This window comes from Schistocerca serialis, chromosome 5, assembly GCF_023864345.2.
Source record: "Schistocerca serialis cubense isolate TAMUIC-IGC-003099 chromosome 5, iqSchSeri2.2, whole genome shotgun sequence".
NCBI classification, from domain to species: domain Eukaryota; kingdom Metazoa; phylum Arthropoda; class Insecta; order Orthoptera; family Acrididae; genus Schistocerca; species Schistocerca serialis.
The window spans coordinates 295873219-295880020 of record NC_064642.1 but is presented as its reverse complement, the minus strand read 5'-3'; the positions used below and the strand labels follow the sequence as shown (position 1 = coordinate 295880020).

The following is a 6802-nucleotide window of genomic DNA, read 5'->3' as shown; positions in this document are numbered from 1 at the left end:
ATCTTGCTCGACATTTTCTCATGAAGCGCCCAAAAATGTATTTATCTGCCAAGTGAAACCTTATTTGTTGTATTCATGGGCTGAAAACTAGGGCTACCAATGAAAAGAAGTCCAATTTTATGTTCCTTTTAAAATTTAATCCAAAATAGAATGAATATGTTTACCAGTGTCACAAAGTCTATATACCTACGTTAAGTAATTATTCAGAAGTTTTCCTGTAGATTTTATTTTTGTTGATAATAATAACCCCCCAACTTCAAAAAATTAACTGTCACCTTTAGTCATTGGTGCGAATTCAGGTACAATCCCTCTTTATTTTATTTGGAAAGCAGTTTTTGTGTCTATTCACGCTTATACAATGACTAGCAACTAGCGATCGCGTAAAACTAGTGAAATTTGGGATTTAGGTGATGGGAAAGCAAAGTGCAACTGTTGTTCTAAGTGTATTTCATATACAGGATGAAATACATTTAATTTAGTGCGTCATGTTCGAGCGCTGCATCAACAGTGTCATTGTCAGTCAGGCACTTAGCGCCCCCTGCTCCTGCATCTTCCGATATTTCTTGGACAAACCCGGGTAATCCGCAACCAACATCAGCAATTGCCAGAAGCGAACAGCAGTCGTTGCCAGAAAATAACAGTATCAGACAGCAGACATCAATATCATGGAACATTACCTGTGTATTTTCTGAAACCTCTTTCGAACAAAAGAAATTAGGAGATAGATTTCGCACTTCTGGAGACTGTTGTAAAGGATTATTTGCCCTTCAACATAGTGGAAAGCAAACATTTCCAAAGTTTTGTAGGCAAACTGAATGGTGCTTACAGAATGCCAGCTCGGAAGACCATTTCCAATATACTACTACAACGACAGTACGCCATGATGAAAGAAATTGTGCGAGTCAGACTTAATTCTGCGGAAGTGGTTGTGCCGACAATGGATGGGTGGACCTCAACCACAAATGAGAGTTATTTGTCGGTGACAGCACACTACGTTAAAGACCTGGAGCTGGCGTCTTCCCTCCTAGAATGCTTTAAATACGACGAAAGGCACACGTCAGAAAAACTCTCCGAAGAACTGCGACGTGTCACAAGGGATAGTGCGCCTACAGGGACGTATCCCTTGCACGCTCCCCGTGGGACCCGCATTTCCAACACGTCTACAACACTACATTCGTAGTACGCCTAATAGACGTTTGCCCATCATACTCATTACTCGTGGCAGATTAATCTACCAAGTCCCGTAAGAGCTTGGGCATAGCGTTTGCGTTCGCACCAGAAGGTCGATGGCCGGGAAGCCATATTTTTACTATATATGAAGGTAGTATCTGTTCCCGAAAGAACAGTTACCGTTGATGAGCATGCAGCTTTCGTTAGAATGAAATGATAATTAGATGGACACCCTAGCTGCAAACAGGCGATGATATACTTCATTGGGGACGTGTTGAAAATGTGTGCCCCGACCGGGACTCGAACCCGGGATCTCCTGCTTACATGGCAGACGCTCTATCCATTTGAGCCACCGAGGGCACAAGGATAGTGCGCATGCAGGGACTTATCCCTTGCACGCTCCCCATGAGACCCACATTCCCAAGATGTCCCTTCCGCTGCCAGAAAACGAACAACACCTCTTTGCTCTTCTTTTGACCCCTCCATGTCACTGTTTGGAATGCGACTGGCAGCTTTGGACGATTGATGCATGCTGCTGCTAGCTCTGTGTAGTCACGTGGCGTGCACGCTTGCCCTCTAGTGATGGGCTGTGAACTTCCACACTCAGGTCAGAACCATACCTCGTTACACATGCCACGATATTACCCTCCAGTCACCGGTTTGCGCATTCCAGGCTCTGGCTCGTTTCTTTTTGAACACCTCTTATATTTACACATGCACTCATACAATCACACACGCTGATGAAGTGCAAAAGCGAGAAATAAGTTACACTATTTTTTCTTCATTTACAATTTTTAACTTTTTGATGATTTTCTTTCAATTTTTAATTTTTTAAAGTATTTTTTATAATTTTTTCCCCAGAACATACTGCTTATTCATACTTACATCACATCATACGTACATACATCACATGTACAATATTTAAACTATGATAAAAGAGCCATACTATTAGATACAAGATCTCACTCAGCCAGTCATTCACTCACTCTCTCATTCACACTGTCGGAGTCCCCCACCCCCTCTCGTGCTTCAAGTAAATAGTGTGAGCACGGGAGGGTTTCGATCCTGTCATCACAAATGGCTCTTTTATCGTCATGAGGTAACAATCTGACTTTAGATTGCAGCACAGTGTACACCTCATGACCTCGCGATTGAATACTAGTTTGCGGTACCAAATGCGGAGGTTGTGGTGGAGCACTGTGAAATCCACCGTACAGGCACTGCAAGCAGTCTTCGACCTTGAGGACACGCAGTGCTGCATGTCGAACACCCTTAGCCCACCTCTGGGTGGCTCCATCTATTGCGTGATATGCATACATTTTGGATCTTAGACCCACAAACTCCACAATCAGCAATCCATCCGCCTCAGCTTTCATTAGGCCGATAACCTTCTTGTTCTGAAGAACACTACTGTAAGGAATATAGGCTGCGTATCCTGATGTGTTGAATTCATTACCGTGACACCTAATTACGTCATATGGATCAAAGTTCTTCACCCAGTAGATGTATCAATATAAAGTAACTTTGGTTCCACGAAATGAGTTTTAGCAAACTCATAGTGGAAGCGGTACATGTGGAGTTTGGAGATGACCAGTATACACATACCCAAATAGAATCGTTTCGTTAACTCAACTAAAGGCTTCGACATCTTCACAGCAACAAAGTTCTCATTGAAAATAGTGACACGCTTAAAATTTGGTCTGGTGTTGAAGTTTCTTACGCCCCAACGCCCATTCCATTTGGCCCTAATCAAAATATCGCGTTTAGTTCTTTCATTCTGCACGGTTTTAACGAAAATGGAATTATTCATTAATTTGTAAAAGTCTTTTTCGAAATCACTAGTCGTGACCGCTCTCTTTTCGGTATTTAATTCAATATATGCCTTGAACCAGGGGGACTGACTGAAGGAAGTAGCCCCGGTGATTCTATCTAGCTCCATCCCTAAGCTGAGACACTGCTGGAAATACGATAACGAATTACATACCTCTGCTTGTGTCCAACAGTGGTCATAAGTTTAGGGATAGAGCTTCCTCGCGGAACTTGTTGCTCTGGACATAAAAGTCGCTTGTCATTTCATGCAGACTAACAGGGTATATGAGGTCTGCCTCCACCACATACCCTACATCAGAATCAGCCACCAGACTCAATATTTTTTCACCTAATCCCTCCAATTCGTTTTTGGGCACCCATTGAAACCCATCAACCGGCAGTGGCTGCATCTTGGCATGCCTGTATAAGTTATTCACATCCAAATATAGAATATAACTTGAATTGAGGGATGCGTTAAACCCCGCACCCACATGTGGATTATTTGCCTCGGCGTGTCTGCGGATCTCGTGCTCAAAGGAAAGAAGCATATCGGCACCAGTTAAAAGTTCGATACTGCGCCTCATTTTCTTGAGCATTGCGTTCCAGGACAACCCAAGTACCGTGTAATAAAAGTCAGGGCCCAGAGAGTATGTGGCCCTATATACACTCCAGAACTTTCCATAAACATCTGTAAGCAAGCACACGTTGGTGTCCATGTATAGTTTTGCGTATTCACCCAAATTTGGAATGTTGAATTCCTGCCTGACATTCACGGCTTGCTCGTAATCTGTACTAGTTATGGCATCGCCTGTGAGTGTACTGGTAAATGCAGATATGTCGGGTAGTCTGCTCTCGTCGAGTTTCGCCTTTCTATCCAGATATTCCTAGTCACAAGCTGAAACTTTTCCTCATTGGGGTAAGCAGATCTAGTGATATGCATATCCTCCTGAGGTAGAGTTTCAACGAGTTTCTGGAGTGGCGACTGCATAAAATGTAATGTGTCAAGGAAGCGGAGCGTAATTCTTGACACCATTCGTTTGGAGAATGAAATCTAAACACTCTCAGACAGGACAGTGACCGGATTTTTCTCCCAACCGAAATTAACCAATTGCTCAAGTAGAAAGTGAGCGTCATACCCACTTATTTTACGGAAGAAAATGAATATATATCGTGGTAACTGATACTTCAAATTGCACACTCTGTGAGCTGCACCGCGGAATTTCCCCATAAGAAGACAATGATCTCTACTCTGAGTTTCAGCTTTTGCATCTAACGCAGCCCACAAATATGATAGTTAACTGCATCATTGTATAATTTTTTATCCTCCTCCGACTCGGTCATGGGGATGTTGGTGCTGTAAAGCTTATCAACATGCAATGAGAGTTTCTCAAGCTCAGTGAGCAACCAAACCACAGGATTTTCCCTGACATATGATTCATAGCGGTTAAGGCTTGAATGATATGGACATGCAATTTGATACGCCACTGCATACGGAACGTGTTTTTACATAAAGGTGGTATGTGAGACTAAGGGTTTCCCTTCATTAAGGGATTCCCTTCACAGCGGGTGACAGGGGCAAGGAGACATTCGAAGTTTGCGTATACAACAAACGGACATCGCTCCAGGTGGTGAATGTTCTTGAATTTAATGAACTTGTTTTCTTCTGTAGGCATAACAACACGTACAGATTCCTTGGATTCACAGTCCGTCAGATGTATTTTTAAATACTTTTTTCTGAGAAGTTATTACACATCTGAAACAAATGTGTTTCTTATCTTTATGTTTCGAAAATTGGCTGGAAAGGAGGCGGGACATGCCTTTCGTCCATACGTAATGCTGATTATCACCTTGAGAGAAGAGCAGCATTTTTACATGAAAATCACGTTTACTTGCATATTTCGAAAAATGGAGTGGTCCATCTATAGTATGCTTGTCCTGCTCACCTGAATTGTTTTTCTGCTTCTTCTTCAGCCCACAAACGTGAACCGATATTATGGGATTTTGTGCCTCAAATTTTGGTATGTCTTGAATCTATGACCGCATCTCGTGGTCGTGCGGTAGCGTTCTCACTTCCCACGCCCGGGTTCCCGGGTTCGATTTCCGGCGGGGTCAGGGATTTTCTCTGCCTCGTGATGGCTGGGTGTTGTGTGCTGTCCTTAGGTTAGTTAGGTTTAAGTAGTTCTAAGTTCTAGGGGACTGATGACCATAGATGTTAAGTCCCATAGTGCTCAGAGCCATTCGAACCATTCATTCTTGAATCTTTACGGGGAACTCGATACTGTCAAAGTCATAACATTCACGTATGTTAAGACCTATTCCGTATCGAGATATGCGCTCTGTATGCTACTTAATTTTTCTTTCACAAGCCAGGATTGACCATGCAAAACAAACGTTATCTTTTTCATTTTCAACGTTAATGCAAGCCTGCTTCTTCGTAATATGCTCATTGAGTTTGATATAACTGGTCGCTTTATTTGACGGATCATAGACATGAATATGGATGTCGAGGTGTGATATTTGGTTGAGCGCTTAAGCTGACCCTTTTACATCCATCTCGAGAAACCGGGCCAGTATAGCACCCAAGTTTGTTTCACAATACCACTCGGCGATTGATGTACTACGAGATACAACTCCATTATCACCATAGATGTAGTGTAAGGTTTTCTCCCCAGCAGCAACGAGCAGCGCTTTGCAGAGCTGTGCATGCCGCTCGGGTGTGTGTTAGACACCCGCCCCCACAAACACCGCTCTAGGTGAACGTGTCATAGCAAGCTCCTGTTGTGGTGGTGTTTGTGTCACCTCTGTAATAACGGAAAAATTAAGCACAATGCTCAAGATTTTTAGAAAATATGTGTTGTAAACAAACAATGTCAATTAAGTAAATCACCACTTCTGAATAATAATTATATGCTTCAACAAAGACAGTTACATTATAATCACTTTTTACATTGTGGATCCCAGGATTGAGCAGTTCAGTGGATCTTTCTGGTGGTTCTCCCACACAGTCAAATATCTCCATCTCCTGCTCCAGTCTTTCAGCACCCACTCAAGAATTTCACCCTCGCCAGAATTGTTCTTGTTGTGGAGGCATCGATCCATCTCACAGACAGAAAATTTGTACCGAATTTGACTACATTTAGATACTGATTATAACTACGAAAAAATTAAATGAATTCGTAAGAAGTTCATACCAGATGGAAGTGACGACTCCTGGTCATCATTCTCGACGCATACCCCTACCAGAAACTCATTTTCCTCTTGAGCAGTAGCAACATCTACAGCAATGAATAATATATACCTCACATAACTGTATATGATGAAAAAATGTATAATGGCAATATATTACAACCGTACTTACTTTCTTGCTACATTTCAGACTCCAGCAGCAGTAGCTCAATGTCTGTCAGCTGCTGCTCTAACGCTGCAACAGCGAGGTCTGAAGTTTTATAAACACTTGTTACGATCTGAACACATCAAGAGATGTTTTTTGAACGTGTAAACTACCACACAGAATTTGGAGATGTACTTACAGGATGGCAGCACAAGCTCCTCCACTTGATGGGGACTTTCAGTTTCCAGCTGCTGCAGCTCCAATGCTAGAACAACAGTAGAAATGTTATAAGCACTTGTTACAATTTGAGCAGTTTAAGAGACGCATTTTGAACTTATAACTATCACAAACAGAATTTTGAGATGTACTTACATGATGGTAGCACAACCTTTTCCACTTGCTGAAGACTTTCAGCTTCTAGCTGGCGTTCTAATTCCATCAAAATTTCGGGAATAAACGCTGTACAGTAAGAAAAAAGAACTTTTATAACCA

General features: G+C 42.3%; 1 non-coding gene across 1 annotated transcript; it reads right to left on the bottom strand.

Moving 5' to 3' along the window:
* Nucleotides 1–1455: 1455 nt before the first annotated feature.
* On the bottom strand, nt 1456–1530 carry Trnat-ugu (transfer RNA threonine (anticodon UGU)). The gene has a single exon. It is a non-coding gene; the product is annotated as a tRNA-Thr (tRNA).
* Between the last annotated feature and the right edge of the window lie 5272 nt (nt 1531–6802).